The sequence below is a fragment of the Giraffa tippelskirchi genome, chromosome 7 (assembly GCF_054371585.1).
Source record: "Giraffa tippelskirchi isolate mGirTip1 chromosome 7, T2T-mGirTip1v1.2.pri, whole genome shotgun sequence".
Taxonomy (NCBI): Eukaryota; Metazoa; Chordata; class Mammalia; order Artiodactyla; family Giraffidae; genus Giraffa; species Giraffa tippelskirchi.
Window position 1 is genome coordinate 150066160 of NC_137281.1, and position 21962 is coordinate 150088121.

The following is a 21962-nucleotide window of genomic DNA, read 5'->3' on the forward strand; positions in this document are numbered from 1 at the left end:
GTGAGGTCTCGCCGTGCCCTGCCTGCTGCAGAAACCCGTTTAAGCACAGTGGTCCAACACAAGGAGATTGCATCCTGCAGCAGACAGCCGTCTCGTTCTGGCTCTCTTGGCTTCTCTGGGGAGAATGCAAATCCTCTCCAACCTCAGGATTTCTGGCCTCTCTAGTGGGAATGGTCGTTCTGTCCTCCGCGTCTCATTGCTCTCTACCCCTTCCTTTTAAAGGGTACCATCACCTCTTTCCTCAGTGTCTGGGACCACAGGAGAAAAAGTCATCTCGGGCTGCTAGTGATTTTCAAAGCAAATGCTTTTCTCCTTCTCACCTCACCCGTGTCCCCTTGTGCCCTTTATTTGCTCTCTCTGGATGTAGAAGTCTGGCTAACACAGCAGCCACAAGTTGAGGGAGCTTGTTGTGAAGCGACGGCAATTGAGTAGAAACAGCTTTATGTACTGGGGAGGCAATCTTTGTGTTAGTGCTACACACCCAAGACCTCCTGGTCTACCCTGGTTCCTATCGAGATCACACACCTACTGTATCTGTGCTTCTGGCTCATATCTGTTTTTGTTTTGGGTGCCAGGGTGCCTTGGGTGCCAGGCCGTTTAGGGGCCTAGGACATCTCTTCTAGAGCGTTTTTTTGGTTGTGATACGGGATGTCCAGGCTCAAACATCTGTGAGGAAAATGTTATTAAGTTTGGGAAACTCTTTTTTACAGACAGCTAGTAGGAGTGCCTGCAAATTTAAAATAAATTCAGCATATATTCTTGTCCACCTACTTTATGCCGAGAGCATACATACGCAGGGGCCGCCGCAGTGAGCACAATAGGCATGGTGTCAGCTCTAGTAATGCCTGAAATTGACTGGAGATCATGGGCCTTCCATAAACAGTTCCAAGAGCATTGGAGGCTCCAGAAAGCAGAGTCAAGGTTTTGTAGATGTGAACGGTGGAAGGGGCTAACCTAATCTGGGGAATTTGAGGGTTTGTTTTGTTTGTTTAGCACTGTCTGATTGAATGACCCTGAGCAGATGATTTCAGCATTCTGTGATGAAGAGTGGTTCTTTTTCCCTCTCCTCAAGCCCTCCCTGCTCCAGCCCAGACTCCCAAGTCTATAAGGACAAGGGAGGATGCTGTGCATGCAGTAAGCTGGGCTGTACTGTAAGAGAGCTGTAAGAGAGCAGACATACAGAGCAAATGATGGAAGAGGCATCAGATTCACTCCAGAACCGCACATGGAGAAAGGAGAAAAGACTCTTGGCCCGACAGTGACCTCCATGATAAACACTCAATCTGTCTCGCTTATTACAATACATCTGGCCCTTAGCGTGGTGCCCCTCACATATTCGTGAAAGGAATGGATGGCTGACCACTGTCTCTGTCACTTTCTGTGCCTGACTCTCAACGTTAGGGTCAAGCTCTGTTGGGAAGAGAGAAGCAGCTGACTCCATAAATGGCGTACATCCGGGGGTGGATCCCATGATCACTGTCTCCCTAGTGTGGACCACCCCATGGGCCACCAGTGTGTGTTCATCCACGCTTTGTACCAGAATTTCTTTAGTTCTCCAACCCTGAGAAGCATCTGGCCCTGTCATAATGTTGTGTGGCCACAGCTTCACATACAGCAGCCTCATCCACTTAGAGAAACTTGTCTTAGATAAAACTCATCCTTTGTACCCTCTCATTCCCCAACCTCCCCGCTTCCTAAGTTGTTGTTGTTCATTTGCTAAGTCGTGTCTGACTCTGCGTCCGCATGGGCTGCAGCATCCCAGACTGCTCTGTCCTATGCTGTCTCCCAGAGTTGGTTCAACTTCAAGTCTGTTGAGTCGGTGATGCTATCTAATCATCTCCTTCCTCCTCTGCCACCCCCTTCTCCTTTTGCCTTTGGTCTTCCCCAGCCTTGGGGTCTTTTCCAGTGAGCTGGCTCTTTGTATTAGGTGGCCAAAGTATTGGAGCTTCAGCAACAGTCCTTCCTGAGTTACCTACATATAGTATAGGTATGCTAGATTCTACTGTGGGGCTCAGATTCCATCAGACCTGCTGAAAGGTGTTGGGGTTAGGGAGGTTATCCAGGTGGTTTGGAGGGGAGATGGGAAGAGTCACTCTGACCAGAAATGTTCGGGTGCCATATAGGACTAGGGTCAATCGTAATACTCCGAAGGTTACTGAAGAAAATTGTCATGGCAGTTGGTGTAACCTACATGTTCTATGCCACATGCATGTTGAAGGAAATGCAGTTTGTGTGGAAGGTTCTCTGTTGACAGTGGGCTGTGGATTTGGGTATTAAATGATGGGCTGCAGGAAAAGGATGAAAGGGACGGTAACTTCTCTCCGCAGAAGCTCCTGGAAGCTGGTCTGGGGATGTTTGCTCTCCATATCTGGTGAAGCTAGCTTGCCACCATGTGCATGCTAAGTTGCTCTAGTCGTGTCCGACTCTTTGCAAACCCATGGACTGTAGCCCTCCAGGCTTCTCTGTCTTTGGGGTTCTCCAGGCAAGAATATTGGAGTGGGTTTCCATCCCCTCCTCCAGGGGATCTTCCTAACCTAGGGATGAAACCGGCATCTTCTACACCTTCTGCATTGGCAAGGCAGGTTCTTTACCACTAGTACCACCTGGGAAGCCCACGTTGCCACGATACACAGCAAATCGACTTCTGTGATTAAGAATCAAGAAAACAAGAGTCCTTAACCATCAAAGGGAATCCTTTGGGCACTTCTTATAATAAGAGGGTTTGTTAATATAATAGAAAGTTAAAAGAAAAACAAAGCAATAAGAAAAAAAAAACACACACAAAGAAGCCCTTATGGGAGAATTTTTCTCTGATCCCACCCCCTTCCCTTACTTCTTTGTACATCAAAAGAAGTGATGTCTTCAATTTCTGAGATCCTAGACGGCTTCAATTCTCTGATAATAATTCTATCGTTATGATCATTTTATACTATCGGCCTTTTACTTGTTTAATTCCTGTAGGATTTTGGGCTCCCTTTGGACAGATTTTTATTCAGAGTCATATCTCTCACTATTTATAGAGGGTAGGATCCTGATAAATAAATGCAGAGTGAATAAGTGAATCAACAGATTAATATGTACTACATATATTCATCCTGATTTCTCTGATACTGACTTAGATTTTTCTCTTCCCTGCCTTAGACTTTTAAATGTAGTCCAATAAGCCTGTCCATTGTGTTGTTCATGGAGTTTATTAGTGTCTCACTATTTGCCTCCAGAAGGATAAACTGTCCGGTTCAGAATAAAAATTATCTTTCTCTAGCTCAAGGGTGATTAAAATGTCCAGGTGCTTCCAGGGTACTGATCACTCCTGCCCTGGCTCTCAGGAATTTATAGCTGCTGATCAAACATCTGCCTCCCCATCTTTCCGCCACTTACTAAAATCCTGTTCGTCTTTCAAGACGAGCTTAAATTTTAACTCCTCACTCAGTAAAGGCTTTCTTTATCTTCCAGAGCTGGAAAAATATTTTGCTTCTCTGATCTATTAGAACAATCCTGCTGCTCTCATTCATTCAGCGTCAATAATATTGAGATAAGCATTTTGAAGAGAGTACTCTGGTTCAAGTCCTATCTTTGCCACTCAGTGGTGGTCAGTTACCTCCTTTGACCCTGAGTTCCTTCACACTGATAGCAAACTTCTGCAGGAGGAATCTGGTCTAGAGCGTGAGACGAGGACCTATATACAAGATGCCTGTTCTGACACCTGGAACTTATCAAGGGCTCAGTAAAAGCCAAATGCTCTTATTATCTGCACATATGTTATTTCACTCTGTAGGGTAAGTTTAAGGATTACACGTCTTTTTCAATCACTTAATGTCTAACTTGCTTTTAGAAAATTTGTAAGTAAGTATGTATCATAAGATGAAGATTATGATTAGTGCTCAGAATACAAAGCAAGATAAAGAGAGAATGTGCAGGACGAGGGATAATGTGGTTGGGGAAGACTTTCAACTCTGTGCGACCCTATGGACTGTAGCCCACCAGGCTCCTCTGTCCATGGGGTTCTCCAGGCAAGAATACTGGAGTGGGTTGCCATGCCCTTCTGCAGGGGATGATCCTGGCCCAGGGATTTGAACCTGCATCTCTTATGTCTCCTTGGGGCTTCCCTGGTGGCTCAGACGGTAAAGCGTTTGCCTACAATGCAGGTGACCCGGGTTGAAACCCTGGGTCGGGAAGATCTCCTGGGGAAGGAAATGGCAACCCACTCCAGTACTCTTGCCTGGAAAATCCCATGGACTGAGGAGCCTGGTAGGCTACAGTCCATGGGGTCGCAATGAGTCGGACACGACTGAGCGACTTCACTCTTATGTCTCCTGCATTGGCAGGCGGTCTCTTTACCATGCGGGCCACCCGGGAAGCGCCTCTGTGAGGAAGGGACATTTGATTACAGTTTGGATAAAACTGAGGGCCTACCTGGCCTGTGCTTGAGGAGAAGCAGTGCCCTTGATGAATTCAGGTAAGGAAGATTTAAAAGAGCATCTCAGTGAAACGGAGGTCAACAGAGTTTTACAAAGAAGGAAGTAATCCTTAGTGTCAAATCCTAAACGTCAGAATCCTGTCCTCCTGAGAGCTCTAGGAAAACAACTGCTGAGAATGCCTTCTGGGTTTGGCAGGTGGGAGCTCACTTTAGTCGGAGGATAAGAGCAAGGACGGTGGAGTCATGAGAACAGGAGGGTGAGGAATGAAGGGGGTGTCCTGAGGTTGATCAGTGAGGGAAGCCCAGACTGTGCAGTAGCCAGAGGGTGAAGTAGGTCAAAAGGGAGGTTGTAGTTTAACCTGAAAAAAAACTATTATGAACCTGGCAGCGAGGAAGGAGATAGCTGAAGATTTAGGAGTGAGACGATGGCTGATGGAGCATAGTTTTGAAGGAGGCGAGGGCTGATGAAGGGAAACGCAGGGATGGGTGATTTGGTCAGAGGAGCAGTGCCCCATGCAGAGCAAAGGGAGGAGGGTTGAATATGGGTAAAGCCAGAGGTAGCTGCAAGCATCCTAAGGAAACACATTGAGGGTGGTAAATGGTGAACCTGAAAAGAAAGGGGGAGAACTGAGTTAGGTCAAGTAGAGAAGTAGGCCATTCATCAGGGAGCATTGAAAAACAGTTTTAAATTTTTTTTTTTTATTTATTTGGTTTTTATTTTTGATTTTGGGCAAAGTAAGCCATTTAATCCTTTTAGTATACAAGGATATGACCATGGAGACAACCTCTAACCACATTTTCCAAATGGCAGGGTTTTCTGGATAAACACATCATTGAACCAAACTCTGCTTAAAAAATCCTTCCTACACACACACACACACACACACACACACACCCTTCCTACACACACACACACACACACACACACACACACACACACACCTCTCTACATCCCTGTCAGTTCATAACCAACTGAATATAATAGTAAATACTCTTTAAATTCTGGAGTCTTAGAGTCTTTTTTGTTTTAAATATTGAGTTTTTAGGTATATAGTCGTACATTGTGCTATTTAGTAGTATAAGGTTTAGATTCGGGCTTCCCTGGTGGCTCAGCAGTAAAGAATCTTCCTGCAATACAGGAGACCGGGCTTTGATCCCTGGGTTGGGAAGATCCCCTGGAGAAGGAAATGGCAACTCACTCCAGTATTCTTGCCTGGAGAATTCATTGGACAGAGGAGCGTGGCGGGCTACAGTCCATGGGGTCACAGATGGACACGACTAATACCTCACCTCACCTCATACCACGGTGGAGCTTAATTCTAGCTATAAATTGTGTCTGGTAACTCTTATAGACGTATGCTCATTGTGATATAGAACTACACTGGACACTTGGTATATATGTGATCCCATTTACAGTCCCTGCAATCACGCTGTGAGCTGACATGGGGGGAAACTGAGGTTCTATGATATTAAAGCATTTGCTCAGTGTCACCCACCTTGTTATGGGACATTTTTTGATTGCAAATGCAAGTCTTCTTGGCCCTCACCACCACCCTGTCACCTAGTTACAGCAAAAGGACTTGAAGAACAATAATAGTCTTTAGTTTGGATCCTGAAGATGCTCTTATGCTGGCTTGAATATCCTGTGCAGTGGAAGGAGAGGAGAAAGTGCATTTTAATAAGCTTCAATTAAATTAATTTCATTTTACTTCTTTTGATGTATAGTCTCTTGAAAAAAAATTCAATTCTACTGATGTTTATTAAGTGCCTCTATTCACTTGGAAAGCACCGGGCACTTCAGGGGATCTATGGATGAGCGTGATTCAGCCTGTGCTTCAAGAGTTTACAATCTAGTGGAGAGGATGGGAGTGCGTAATTGGCTCTAATGCCAGATTGGATGTGATAAGCACCCTAAGAGGTGGCACAGACAATGATTTCTTAATTCGGAAATACAAGGCTGTGTGAATAATTAGAAAACTGGCCTCGTTCCTGTGCCTAAACCCGGGAAGCATCACACGGTAGAACTCTTTTTAAAGTCTTTGTTTTCAACATGATCGTCCATTTGTTTGAATGTTTGTAAAGAATGTATAAGATGGCAATGATGTCATCTTCAGTGACTGCCCAGCTTGTGCTGTAGGGGATGTAGGGCTAGTCGATTGAAGATGCGGGCAAGGAGGTAAGGATGCAGTGATCCCAGTGGTAGGGAACGACCCACGGCTGTTCTTGATTCTTGGCGTGTTTGGCAGATAATAGGTGTTCAGGACATTGAACTACAGCTGTGCAAAGGTATTTATTATGTGGAGTTTTGGGTTTTAATTTTTTCTTTTAGGGTGCTTTTTGGGATTTAAGGAATCTGAACTCCAGAAATACTGTGAACCCAGAATAGGTCAAGTCTTACATATTCTGGGTAAAAAATCTTGTAATACATTTTCATGGGGATTTAGAAGGAGGGGCCTAGACACCTCGCTGCAGTTCCTATTCAGGTTTCCTGCAAGCTTTTGGAAGAAAGGGATCAAAACCAAAGAACATGAGTGAGTACAATGTACTATGTTCACATAGGAATTTAACAAGTGCTCCCTGATTCTTCACTTACTGGTCACTTATATGTGTTGGGTGCTGTCATTTCCGAAATATGCAGCTGGAAGAAACACTGCTTCTGTCTTCTAAGAGTTTATATCTAAGTAGAACAATTCCAGGGTATGGTTGCTAAAAGGTCAGAAGCCAGGTAGCCTCTGCCACGTTCTTGGGAGCACACATCTGACTTCAGGAGCGATCATTCCATGACTTTCCCAGCACTCTGCACCGCTCTGCATCTCCCCGTGGATGTTTGTCTCCATATTCATCTGAACACCCTTGCGGTTTGTTTGCCACCCCCTCCCCCCGCCCCGGTGCCGTTGGTCACTGCCTCCCTGATGGATGGGCTGCGGCCACATTTGGTGTTGCTTGGATGAGGTGATGGATGCCTCTCTCCGGCTGCTTGGAGCCAGAACACAGAAGTGCTGGTTGGAAGGTGATTAATCTTCCCTAATGGTGCTGTGTGCGGCAAACTGAGTTTCGGCCCCCATGTCTTCATTAGCCTTGATCAGAGTCTACATTACCTCAGATTAGGTAATCGGTTATTTGTTATCAAGCCGAGGATAGGGGCCTTTGGAGCAAAGGCCAGTTGCGTGAAGTCTAGGAAAGGAAAGGGGAGAGAGTGGGCCCCTGTTGCTTAGGGGCCCACAGGACAGAATGAAAGCTGGCGTGTGGTCCCGGCTACCACTTTGCTCAGCACTCCAGTGGATGCAGGGCAGCAGGGAGCTCTGACGCAGTCAGCGTGGACCCCCCTGGCCATTTCTTGGTTTCTTGGGTGACACTGTCTGATCCTAGGGATGGGAACTGTTTGGGAAATGTCGTTTTCCAAAAGTTGAGGACAGATTTTTAGTATCCTTGGGAGTTAGGTATATTTCTTTAAATAGGAGTATAGAAACTTATTCTGTGCCCGGTAATATTCAGAATACTGGGGAGATGGGGAGCATACTCTAGACCAAGCCCTGAGCTCCTAAAGCTCTCACTGAGTGGGAGAGACAGACAACAAACAAATAAACGTACACCAGATGTGAAAAACAAAAAAAGCATTCTAAAGATAAAGAAATTGAGTAAGGAGAGAAAGAACGGGACAGGTGGTGGTCAGGGAAGTCTTCTCCTGGAAGGGCCATTTGAGACGAGATGAAGCGAGAGACACCTATCGTTATAAGAAAGGCCTTCCAGGCAGAGAAGACAGCTCGTACTTCAGGTGGTCTATGTTCATTTTATTTTAACTTGAACACCTACCAGGAATCATTCAGTGTGCACAAGTAATGTTAAATGACCTGGAGGAAGTAAATATATATCACAGTGTCTGGTACATTACTGGTGTTCAAAAAGAAAAAAAAAAAAAAGTGAGCTTCCTCTCCATTTGCAATGCAAGGAAATGACTGAAGATGAATTCTCACTCCAGAGGGCTGCTACCATCTAGGCAAGTCACTGGGAAACATCTTCCCTTCCCTCCCTCCACCCCTCACCTTGAATTTTTTTCCCCTTTCTCTACTCTCCTCTCGACCTCTCCAATCCCCTCCCTTCTTCTCTTAATGCCCCTCTTCCTCTCCCCTTCCCTTCTCTGTCTTCTGAAACACAACTGCCTCAAATTCAGGTTTCAGAATGAAAGACATGTAACCTCAGAGGTCACAGTGAACGAGTGATTGCTCTCTGTGATGCTGTCATGCCACAATCACTTACCATGCCACAATGCACGCGCGCGTGCACACACACACACACACACACACACACACACACACACACACACGCAGTGAGAGCCATCCCAATTAGGTATTGCAGTGGGGTGAAAATAGAAAAGGGTATGTTTTCTGGGCAACTGAGACTTTTGCAGCACTTGGCAGTTTAGAGTACTGTTTCACCACGGGGATGCTGGTGCTCACTAATGACCTGTAAAAAGAGTCATGGTAAGGATGCCTTTTCAGACGTAGGTATAACGCTGTAATCTGCATCATTCTAGAACTGTCCCCAAAGCTGTCCCTATAAGATTTGAAGTCCTGATATTGTTATCCTGTCAGTTTCTTAAAAATCCTGAAAATCATACTCATGACTGAAGTTCTTCTCTTACACACAAAATAACTCACCTGCTTTCTCCACCTGCTAATAATAATGATGATGAAGTATCTACCAAACAGCTGTTAAATATGTCCTGTCTAACACAGTTATCCATAGAACCAAGTTCTCTGAACAGATCAAAGAGACTGAGACTCAGAGACATAGAGAGCCCCGTAGTATAAATGGGAAGCTTGGATGGGCCCTGGATCTGATTGCCTACAAAGTCAGTCCTGTGCTCACTCCGCCTGTCAATTAGCTCTCAAAACACCCCACCATCCTCCTCCCCTTGAGACTTCACCATCATTCTCTAGTCTTCCTGTTCCTTCCTCCTCAAGTCCTGTAGAATCCTTCTTAGAAGATTCTTTATACTCTATCCATTTGCTTGCAGCCCTGCTCCTTTCTCCTCACAGAGCCTTTATCCTTTTATATCTAGACTGTTTTGCTGCCTGTCTTTCAGCCTCCAATCATTTGCCACACCAACCAGTTTTGTGCGCTGTTGTCTGATCTGCTACCTTAAGTACCACTTTGCCACATTGCTACCCGTCTTACCATTGTTCAGGGCTCTCGGCTGTTCTCAGTGTAATAATAGGCAGGCTCTGAATGCTGGCTGCACAGTACTGCATAATGACTCCACCTTATTTTTCTCACGTTGTTCCATGACAACATTTTTATTGGCTTAGAAAAGAATATCTCTTGTGTGAATATTTAAAAATCAGAGACATCTTGAATTATCAAAGAAAATTTTGCAGAACACTGAAAATACTAAAAATAGACTGGGGGGAAGTTAAAAGGAAAACAACATCTGATTGCTGGCTAAATTACATGGTGCCATCACTTCCTTCTTTGCCCATTTTCTTATTGGTGCTTTTATTTTTCTTGTGTACATCTTTTAATCATTTGTCTGCCATCTATAACTGTAAGTACTTCCTTGTTTCTATTATCATTTGAACTTGCTTATTATTCCACCTTATTGTATCCAACCTTATTTGAGCCATGTGACTGAGTTCACGAGATCCCTGGAATATGCCAGATACATTCTTCCCTTGATAACCTTGCTCACACTGCTCAAAGGGCAGCCTCCTTTTTTATATTCTCTAAAGATCCAGATCAATTTCTGTCTCATTCATGAAACGCATCCTCCCTTTTCTAGCCATATTGATCTCTTCCTTCTTGAACGGTTTCTCTAAACTTCAAAGGTCTATAAAATGGTCCTATTTTAAATACACCTTCAATAGAAACTGCTCATCTTACATCAGATGCCCCTTATTGTAGATAAATTATTTTCTTTATTGATTCGTATCATTCGGCTTCAACTAACAGAAACACAACTGACATTGTCTTAGCCAGTTAGAGCTGGATGGTCTTAAGTAACAAAACGTCCAGAAGTGTGAAGTCCAGGGTGGTACAGCCGCTCACTTATGCCATCTGGGACCCATGAGCTTTCTAGTTCAACATCTTCTGTATATTGGTTTATTGCCCTTAATCATAGTATAGGTACTGTACCTTCAGGCAGGAGGAATGGAACAGCAGAAAGCCAGGTATACCTCATTGGTCAGCAAGGTTAAGAAGGTGCAAGGGAAGCTGCAAGGGAAGCTGTAAAATTGAGTTTGGGGCTTCAAAGTTCCTAGGGGAGGCAAGACTGGAAAAATGTGGTCAAGGATTGGTCTTAAGTGAACTAGCCTGTAGTATCAGACCCAACAAAGCTAAATGCAAAATTTATCACTTTCAAATGCTTCTCTTTTAATGGGAGAACATTGGAGCTAAAAGAAAAAATGGAAACAGTTAGATTAGTTTGTTATCACATACATAGCCTGGTGGTCATATGGTCTTAAGTTACTTATCTTTCTATAATGGGTTTCCTCATCTGAACAACTGGATTGACAGTAACACTTGCTTCTTTGAGATACTGTGATGACTAAAAGAGGTAAAGCCCACGGCCTATTTCGTGTCACACGGCAGGTGCCGAGTAAATGCCTGTGTGTTTTGTCTCTTCCAATTCGAGGCCCTGGCTGGTAGAGTGAAGAGTCCCAGGGACAATAAATAAAATCAAGAATGGAATCAAGGAAGAGAGTATCTCCTACCAGCTAGTCCCCACAAAGTTTCCTCAGGAGGGAAAAGTATTGGCCCAGTAACAGAACTATGGAAGTGTTTGAGATTCGTGTATCTTATATTTCAGATAAGAAAGGAAGGAAACCGCTGGGTTTTTGGAAGGGTGTTGACCTGTGGATACTGAGGTATGTGAAAATAACTCACACATCTCAGGTGTTTAGTGAGGATCAACAGCTTGTGGGCCCGTCAGCTGTACAGTCCTGTCACCTGAAATCACACCCAGGAACCCTGCTTCTGAGAAGTGACACTTGGGGGCAGGGAACGGCAGAGTCATGTCCATTTAGCAAGATTTGTGAAGGTGGCGCGTGTTCAAAAATCACGTATGATCCCAGAAAAAAAGTGTGCTTGTGTGTGTACCATATATATATATATTTATATGGCAGAGCATGTTCTTAACCCCCTTTGCTTCCCCTCCACTCAAAAAGTGGAAGAAAATTCACCATGTAATTTATTGAAGTTCTTAGGGAAAAACAAACAAACAAAAAACTTTAATAAAACTTTATAGTGTAACAACCTGTATGTATGCATTTTAAATTAAATTATCTTTCATATCTGTCTCAAATGTGTTGAAAATCCATAGAATTTTTTTCAAAGGAAAAGCAGAACCTGCCAGATGTTGGGGGGCATAGTAACCAACTGATTCAATCAGAGTTCTCCTGTGGAACTGTGGACTCTCTTGGTCAATGTCACAGGATGAAATAGTCTCAGATTCACCCAGCAGTGAGTTATCCCATCTGGTTGTGGCAATTAGGAGCTGAAGATGACAGGAAGTTAAATGACTGTCTTTAGGAAACAAAGTAAAACAGAAAAGGGAACAGCTGGAGGACTGGATGGCTCGGGGATGCAGAATTGGATCAAGAATAAAGAATCTGTTACCTCCAGTTGCTGGTTATAATGCTAGTGCAGGTTAATACGAATTGAAAGTTATTGCCGTGTGATGGCAGTTGGCTGTCACTTGCCTGAAATATGACTGTGGCATATATAGCACAGTCTGTATCTAGGTTTCTAGGATATCATGTCCTCTTTAGTTAAAGGTCAAGTCATGAGCTTAACTATGTAGCCAGGAAGTCAACCATGAGAATCACAGGGTCGTAGAACTTAAGCTCTGGAAAGGACATTGTTGTTATGCCCAGAGGCTATGGTCTCCCTGAAGTTGCATGTGCCATTTCTTGGCATGTGCTGTATTTAGTCTAAGGAATGGAAAGCAAAACTTTTATCATATCCAAAAGAAGATACGGATCCACCAGCCCCCCACCTTTCCCCTTCCAGATATTAAGAAATTTATTTAGATCTTGTCTTTGGAGTTGGGTAGAACTGAGCTTAACTTTTTGCCTTACCACTTAAAAGCTGTGCTACCTTGGGCAAGTCACTTCTGTAAGAGTTATTTTTCTAATTTATATCATGGGGACGATAATTATGGTCTATATCATAGAATTGTTATGAAGAACATTTGCGATCATGTGTGTCAAATTTTTACCATAACGTATATTGTATTAAATGTTAGCTATTATTAATATTACTATCATCATCATCAAAAATACTGAGCCCCAGGAATGTTTAGATTTATTCAAGATTAATGGCAGAAACAGGACCAGAATCCTGATGTCTACTTTACTACTTTGGAAAACACGATGACTCCATCTCTCTTCCTGTTCATTACTCCTTTCATGTTTTGGAAGGGTTAGGCCTGCAAAATAAGATGCTGAAATCAAATGATTAGTTCTCCCATTGCATGGCCAAACGGTCAATTTCATTTGAGAGCTTTCGTTCGATATTCCTTAAACATCTTACTTAAATCGGAATCTGAAAAGGGAAATCACAAAGAGCAAGGAGGTCATCTTGTGGCTTTTAGCATCCTCCACCCACCCCACCCAAGAACAACCTGTGAGCAAGGTTAGAAGTCTGACTCTTCATTAGCAAGGGGAAGTCTCTTTAAGCAGCTCCTCTGTTGAACAGATAGAGTGGATCTTACAAAAGGGATGACAGATTAGGAACTGTCTGGTGGCTAATGTACTGTTCACCGCAGTATAAATGACTGGTGTTTGGGAAATGACAGATGAGAGAGAGCATGCGTGCGGACGTGAATGCTTCCCAGGTTTCTGCAGTGGAAGAGAGTCGTGGTTGACTGAGGTGTTGACTGGCAGCGGGGAGTCACTGGTGGGAGATTCAGGGGGATGAAAAGTGTATGGAGAAGACTTTTCAATTAGCCCATTGATCCACAGCTTTTGTGCCATAGATGGAAGGAACCGTGAAGGAGTCCAGTTCTCTCCATCTTTTCTCACTGCCTCATCCACTCAAACATAACTCTGGGTCCAGTCCAAGTGCAGCAATCTCCCCAGAGAGACAGCATGAGGGGTGAGCATGGAGCGATGCTCAGCCAAGCTGGGAGGTCCCTAGGGGAAGATGGCACAAGAAGAAAAAAGCATGCATGTGGTTGAAAGAAGGCAAGAAGGCAAAACAGCAGGCGAGCAGGGAAGCAAGCAAGAAAGTGGAAGAAGGAAGGACGTAGGGGAAAAGAGAAGAAGGGATGGAAGGATCTAGAACATCAATTAATCTATATCTGAATAATTGAGCTGAGTGAACTTGTGATGGTCTGACTTGTCCCAGGAGATCACAAGATACCTGCAGTTAATCTGTAGCTATTGTACACATCTGGCATCTATTTTCTTAGTTTCAATAATAATAATAATATAAGCAGGCTGTCAGACAGTATTTGCAAACATGTCACCATTGTAACTTGTCTTTGCCATTTGCTTTATCAGAGGTTTTATGTTCATGCATTCGTTCACTTGCTAACAAATACTAATGGAGCATCTATGTTGTGCCAGTTCTAGGTACATGGGGTGCATAAGTAGACAAAAATATCTGCCCTTGTGGAACTTCATGTAAGTAGGAAAGAACAAACTGTATTTATGATATTCTATCAGATAATATAAACTGATGATAGCTGATGTGAAGGTAACGGAATCATGGTATAGGGTTAGAGAGAGATGGGATAGGAGGGAGCATATATGTTATTTTAGATAAGATGCTTAAGCAGACATCTTTTAGGAGGTGGCTTTGAGCAAAGGGCAAAATAAAAGAAATGATCAACTTGTGTAGATATCAAAGGAGGAACATTCAATCTGAAGCAAGACGTGTGTGCAAAGGCCCTGAGGTAAGAGTGATGTGTTAGAGGGATGTCAAGGAGATCAGTGTGTCTAGAGAGGAGGAAGTAAATGAGAGGATAGGAGATGAAGATAGTGTGTGGGAGCTGGGTGATGCAGAACCTTTCAGGAGAATAAGTTACTAGAGTGTTTCAAAAAAGGCAGTACATTAATGCAGTATTTATCTTAAAGTATGGCTCTGGCTGCTGTGTAGCAAACAGTTGGTGGTGTAGGTAAATTTGGGAGACAAATTTGAAGGCTAATAGAATAGCCAGGGTCAAAATGCTGTTGACTTGGACTAAGATGGTTTTCTTGGATTTGGGATATATGTTGAAAGAAGATCTGCTAGAACTTGACTATAGATCAGATGTCAGTGGTGAGAAAAATAGATTTTATGTGCCCTGATATTTTAAAAACATTGTCCTTTAAGTTCCATGCTTGGTCATTGTTATTTCATGGCTTGTCTTGTTAGGGTTTGAGGCAGTCGTGCTAAATTATAAATTGTAATTACCCAGATAGCACAAAATAGCCCTTTTGTGGACCAAATTCAGTCTACAGAAATGCTGTTTTGGCTCACAATATTTTAAACCTTTTGTAAATGGATTTGAGCAAGCTCCGGGAGATAGTGGAGAACAGAGAAGCCCAGGGTGCTGCAGTCCATGGGGTCACAGAGTCGGACAGGACTGAGTGGCTGAACAACAGTAACAACAACGGATTGTAAATCTTTGAGCCAGCGCTGAAAAACCCAGATGTTTGAATTCTTCCGAGAAATGGTAAGATTTGGAGTAAAGATAAGTATTCCCATGAAGTGTATCCTTTGCTGGAGCTGAATAACACTTGCTGTCTTTAAAGCGAGCAGTTCTTCAGTTCTGTTTCTTCCTGAGCTTGTTCCCCACCTCAGTGCCATGAATGGCCCTGAAGGTTTCCATTGGCTCCTTGCTCCCCCTGCCCCCACCATGAAGTCCATTTTAGAAAGAGACATTGATGAAATCATCCTAAGGGTAGTTCCGTTTGAGTTAAAGGGACAGGGATCTCAGGATTATTGTAAGTGACCTATAAATCCATATGTAATCCACGTATTGCCCATGTGTCATATTAACAATAAGTAGTCTGCTTTGTGTGAATATATATTATTGGAATACTAAAATAACTGCAAATTATAATGAATAAGACACATAATTGAATATCACTAAATGTTAGTAGTCTTTATTGTGTCAATCAAAGACTCTTGAGAGTCCCTGGACTGCAAGGAGATCAAACCAGTCAATCCTGAAGGAAATCGACTCTGAGTATTTATTGAGAGGAGTGATGCTGAAGCTGAAACTCCAATACTTTGGCCGCCTGATGGAAAGAGCCGGCTCATTGGAAAAGACTCTGATGCTGGGAAAGATGGAAGGCATGAGGAGAAGGGGGCGACAGAGAATGAGATGGTTGGATGGCATCACCAACTCAGTAGACACGAGTTTGAGTAAACTCTGAGAGATAGTGAAGGGCAGTGAGGCCTGGTGTGCTGCAGTCCATGAGGTCACAAAGAGTTGGACATGATTTAACGACTGAACAAAAGCAAGAAAAAATGCTAAAAGTATGATTGCTTTCAAGTAGTGGTGTCCTTTCTGTTTTAAAACTTAAAAGGAACCCTTGAACTCAGAAAGTGAAAGTATTAGTTGCTCAGTCGTGCCCTCCTTTTTGCGACCCACGTACCATAGCCTGCCAGGCTCCTCTGTCCAAACTCAGAAAGGTTGGAAACGATTGTTCTAGTCTGGCCTTCCACTTCACCGATGACAAAAGAAAATCCAAACAGGGATAGTTTTGTGATTCATTCTTTGTTTGGTGGAGGACTGTGGTGTACACTATAGGATATTTGGCCATTTCTTGGCCTCTACCCACTAGATGCCTCTAGTTAACCTCGCTGCTCCCCAAACACACACTAGTTGTCACAATAAAAGATATCTCTTGACATTGCCAAGTGTCCTCTAGAGAGGGGCAGAGACATCCCCAGTCTAAAATGACTTCCTTAAGACAGAAGCTCCTGTTTTACACATTGATTCAGTCCCAGGGAAAGACCTTGAATACATAGTAGCCTGGAATCCTGCTGACGCAAGAGCTGTGCCTGGGTATCATCTTCCCATCTGCAAGGGGGTAATGTATTCCAGTCTCGTCCCAATCCAATGCTTTAGAAGAATCTTTGCAGGTTTTTTTTTTTTTTTTTACTTTCAAAGGACACTTACTGATGTCTAGTACTTCAACTGCAGAAGTAAGGGGCTTTTTGTCTATACTTCTATTTACCTCTGTTATTTCTAACTTTCCACTGTAGAGTTTCTCACTTTTTACATTTCCTTTCCTTTTGTATTGCTTTTTGTGTCTCTCTGTATGGCCTCTTGATCCCTTTTTGGTGTGGAGCCTTTTCCTGCCTGTATCGATATCTTTCTACCCAGACCTCTTATTTCATTTTAGGGCTTAGCCTTTAGGTATTTATATCCCCAGTCTGTATCATTAATGACTGTGTTTCTGGGTTCTTCCTTGAGTTTTTTCAGTGACTGCTTGTCTTTTAGTCTCCTTCTCTCTCTTTGTATTTCTCCAACTATTTCTCATGACCCCCTCACACTTCTGGAGGATGTTGGTATGTTTACACGGTATTTCCACTTGTGATTGTCTTTTTTTTTTTTTATCGTCCTCTTTTTCATTTCTGCCTTTCTTTGGAAATGATCCATCTGTGCCAAGCTCCTATCAAGGTCTCTTTCTCTGAGTAGGAAGTTCTTTAGGCATGTTCTGGAAACCGTATACTTCTATTGAACGATAAGCCTCAGGGAATGGATATGGAATGGATTTTTCAGTTAAGTGCTCAGAGGCAACTCTTTGTTTTATTTTATAGAATTGAATTTTTGCAAATTACACATTTGGAATATTAAATCCAGCAAAGTTTAAATATTTAACCTTTCATAAAAATCATTTTAAATGATATGACTTCATAAGCAATTATCTTAGGAAACTAATAGGTAATTCATTATTGAGGTTAACTCTTTTTATAGTGCTAGGTGAAATGAAATCAATGACTTGTAGAGATGTGGAAGTTGTTTAGGCAAAGTTTGGGAATAAGAAATTTTAAGAATAGGATTCGGCTATTTGCAAAGTACTACCTTTTTGCTTGGTTCCTAAGGAATGTCCAAACCAAGTATGAGGGTTCTGTGGGGTTCACAAAGACAGTGAAAACCATTCAACTTTCTCATTTTTGTGAGAAAATGAGAATCGTAATAAACTTGCAAAACAGATTGGAATCCATCTGGTGTAGCCAAATTAATCCTCCTTTAATGATTGTTTATACTGTGTATCCAAAATCAAAGCCAGTATCAAGAGTTAATCAATTAAAATGTGTAATTGTTTGGTTCACCAAAGCAAGAGGAAATTGTAAACTCAGGAAAAATTTATTTTATAGTAGAAACATGTTAAAAACATGCAGCTTAATTGGACCATATGTAAATGAATCAAGTTATATCTCTAAGTACTTTTATCGTTCTTGTTGTTTGTTTGTTTAATTGTGGTGCAAGGAAAAGTAATGGCTGCTGAGAACAGAACGGCAGGTCTGTGTGAAGAGGGTTGTTTAATGTTTCTGAAACATTAAACAACCCTCCACCCTCAACCCATGGAGAAAGCCAGAATAGAAGTTTGGATTTGGCAGAGGAAACAGAAACTTAACAAGGAAAGGAGATGTTTCTTTTCTTTCTAGTTTAGGATACATTTTTTCAATATGTTGTCTGGTCCTCAGTAAATTCAATGATATAATACTACATCATTAAAAAGTCTACTATAGGCAATTGATATTTGGAAGGTGTTTGATATTCTACTTAGATCATTTGTTTTCTCTGAGAAGTCACACACATATCCAAGATCTTGAAGTTTCCTAAAATTTCTAGAACGTAAGTTTAGTTCAATCAAATGCTTTGCTTCTAGAAATTATTGAGTAGTTATTTCCATGGTCGTGGTGCTGGGGTTGAGGAGGAGGGATCACTCTGACAGAGCTCTCAGCTAATTATTGTCAGACATCACTGCCTTGGCTATGTTTCCACCATAAACCAAAGTAGCCAAAAATATGTGAGTGCGTGAGACCATGCTATAACCTGAGGATGCCCAAGAAAGGAAGGTGACATTTTCCAGTCTCTTTGTCAATTCCACTTGATATTTCTTACATCTGTCTACACAGTCACCAGGACTGGGTAGCACCATGACTGGTTTCCATGCCTTCACTCTCTCTTCATTTAAGTACCTTCTCCATACTATAGCCAACTCTTCATGATATTTGGTGAGCATTGATAGCTCTGAAAACTAGTCAGTGGCTCCTGACTTCTTTCAGGATGAAATCTGTGCGCTGATCCATGACATTGGAGATTTTTGTCCTTCCCTTCTTATCTATCCGTGTGCCACAGAGCAAGTTCCTTTACCTCTCTAGGCCTCAGTTACTTCATCTGTGAAATGGGAATAATAATGTTACCCACTTTGCAGGATCACTGTTCATGAAGACTAGTTAGTGCCAGGGAGGTAATTTGTAGCAAAAACAGTAACCTTCAATACATGCTAACTATTATTATTGTTGCCACATGTATAGACTCAGCCCCTAACAGTGCCCCTCTTTCCTTCTCTACCAGGTGGTTTTGAGTTCCTGGACCCTCTGCATGCTTTCCCTCTGTCCCCTTCACCCAACTAACTCCTGCTTGACCTTCAGGACTCAGACTTTGGTCTCTGCTGGGACTCATTTTGACTACTTTCCTGCCCTGCAGGATGGGCACCCTTCTTATGTGCTGAGTTGTTTTTTAGTCACTCAGTTGTGTCCAACTCTTTGCAACCCTATGGACTGTAGCCTACCAGGCTCCTCCATCAATGGGATTTTCCAGGCAAGAGTACTGGAGTGGGTTTCCAGTTCCTTCTCCAGAGGATCTTCCCAACCCAGGGATCGAACCTGGGTCTCCCACATTGTAGGCAGACGCTTTACCATCTGAGCCATGAGTTTACCTGTGTCGTAATATATTGCACCTTCTATTTTCTTGTATCTCTGTTCTTCTGCCCACAACATGGACACCTTGAGGGAAGAAGTCCTGCGTTGTTCGTCTTGCTGTTGTGGCCCCAACACAGTGCTTAGCTTCTGAGATGGGCTCAGGAATGCCCTGCCTCCACTGAATGAACAAAGCTAGAGTGAGAACCTAGTGAAAGGATGAAGGTTAATTACCAAATATCTGAGTGTTCAAGGCATATGTGTTTAGGAGTAGGCAGGTGTCTCTGTGGAGCACTGATATCCTCCAGAGGCTCATAGGTAAGTTTGAAATGATGAGTACATGGTCATGTACAGGAAATTAGGGCTAGGTCTCTCCTAAAGAGTTGCACTATGGATTAGCACAGATCTAATTGCAGGGCCGTCTGCTGTCACCCTGTTTGTTTAACCTATATGCTGAGCACAGCATGAGAAATGCCGGGCTGGATGAGTTACAAGCTGGAATCAAGACAGATGGCAGAAACATCAATAGCCTCAGATATGTGGATGATACCACTCTAATGGCAGAAAGGAAAGAGGAACTATAGAGCCTCTGGATGAGGGTGAAAGAGGAGGAGGATGAAAGAGCCGTCTTAAGACTAAATATTAAAAAAAAAACAAACAAGATCATCTGGCCCCATTATTGCATGGCAAATAGAAGAGGAAATGTGGAAGTAGTGACAGATTTCCTCCTCTTGGGCTCAAAAATCACTGCAGACAGTGACTGCAGCTGTGAAATCAGACAAACCCAAACAGTGTGTTGAAAAGCAGAGACATTACTCTGCCAACAAAGGTCCATATGGTCAAGGCTATGGTCTTCCCAGTGGTCATGTATGGTTGTGAGAGCTGGACCGTAAAGAAGGCAGAACGCTGAAGAGTTGATGTCTTCAGACTATGGTGTTGAAGAACACTCCTGAAAGCCCCTTGGGCAGCAAGGAGATCAGACCAGTCAATCTTAAGGGCGATCAACCCTGAATATCCACTGGAAGGACTGAGGCTGAAGCTGAAACTCCAATACTTTGGCCACCTGATGCGAAGAGCTAACTCATCTGAAAAGACCCTGATGCTGGGAAAGATTGAAGGTGGGAGAAGAAGAGGATGGCAGAGGATGAGATGGTTGAATGGCATCACCGACTCAGTGGACATGAGTCTGGGTAAACTCTGGGAGTTGGTGATGGACAGGGAAGCCTGGCGTGCTACAGTCCATGGGGTTGCAAAGAGTTGGATATGACTGACCGACTGAACTGACTGACTGACTGATATGATATGCGTGTTGAAAGTTATAAGGACTTGGATGTTTTATTTTGTGAGAAGAAAGACTATTGAGCATGTCACTTAACTGTCTGAGCTTCACCATAATCATCTATGAAACGGGAATGGTGCCATCTGCTCTTCCTCTGCAAGAGAGGTAGAGAGGAGTACGTGAGAAAGAGAAAATCAGGTGTGAAATATAAAGTGCTATGAAAAATAAGGTATTATGATGCATATATGCAAATTTGGTGAAATGGTAGTCTTGTTACATGTATTCTAATAATATTTTTGTAAGTAGCCTAGTTTGGTTTGCTGTTGTGTAGGGTTTAGAAGTACATTTAAATCACTTAATTTCATATTTATTAAACATTGAACTTGATTGCTAAAAGTAAGGGAAACTTCTGAGATTGCATAACATAGGAATTTTATAAAGCATTCACTTTGATTCTGACAATAGTTAAATATTAGAAATCATTATGCTAATGTGGACTCTTAAGTGAGTACACGTTATAAACACATGCTATGGAAAGCAAATAGGACATTCATTCATTTATGAAGTTAACTTTTTTCTGATGCTGTGGGAGCAAGATTATACTCATGTCATGTCTAAGAATTCACCTCAGGTTTACATAGCACATGAAAATAAATAGGGGAAATTCACAAAGCCTAACATGGTTTGTTAGCTGTTGTATACTTTTCAGAAAAGCTCCTTTTCCTTCTATAAATGTAAACTTTTTAAAAAACGTTAACAAATTTCAGTTCAGTCTATCAAAAGTACATTGAAAAATGTTAGCAGACAAGATACATTTGACAGAAAATAGGTAAAATCAGTTTTTTTTTAGCTTAGTACGAAGCTACTAAGATAAGTTATTTGAAGTGAGTACTGTCCTTTTAATAGGTCTTACTCTCTCGTCTTGTCTCATTTTTCACTTTCATGAGGATTTTGATGTATTCTTTTCATTACATAAAACATGCCATATTTGGCCTTTTCATGAAAATGGGTCTGATATTCTCCTTTGACAGTCATTCATGTGAAAAGAACAGGTCCTATTTTTGTCCATCACCTACATGTACATATTCATGGAAATCATAGATTTTTTTTAGTAAAATATATTTTACACTTATAGAGCATCTTAACCCCAGAAATTTAAAGTGTTTCAGTCAATAGTTACATCGTATCCCCTTTCTCTGTCAAGTGGCACATATGGTCAAGAGTTCTCAATCCCAAATCCAGCTCAATCTAAGTTATGTGATTTCCATTTTCTATACCAAGGAACAGGAGTACAGAAATACAGTCACCAGCCCAGGAGGCATAAACCCCAAATTAATCTTGAAGACTTGCTATACTGTTTTATCTCTCCAGTTACATGTCTAAGTTTTGCTATTTTTA

The 21962-nt window shown here is 42.4% G+C and overlaps 1 protein-coding gene across 4 annotated transcripts in view; it reads left to right on the top strand.

Moving 5' to 3' along the window:
• The window catches only part of NRXN3 (neurexin 3), a 1799700-nt gene that overhangs the window by 919743 nt on the left and 857995 nt on the right, over positions 1 to 21962 (top strand). The gene's annotated exons all lie outside the window — the stretch shown is intronic.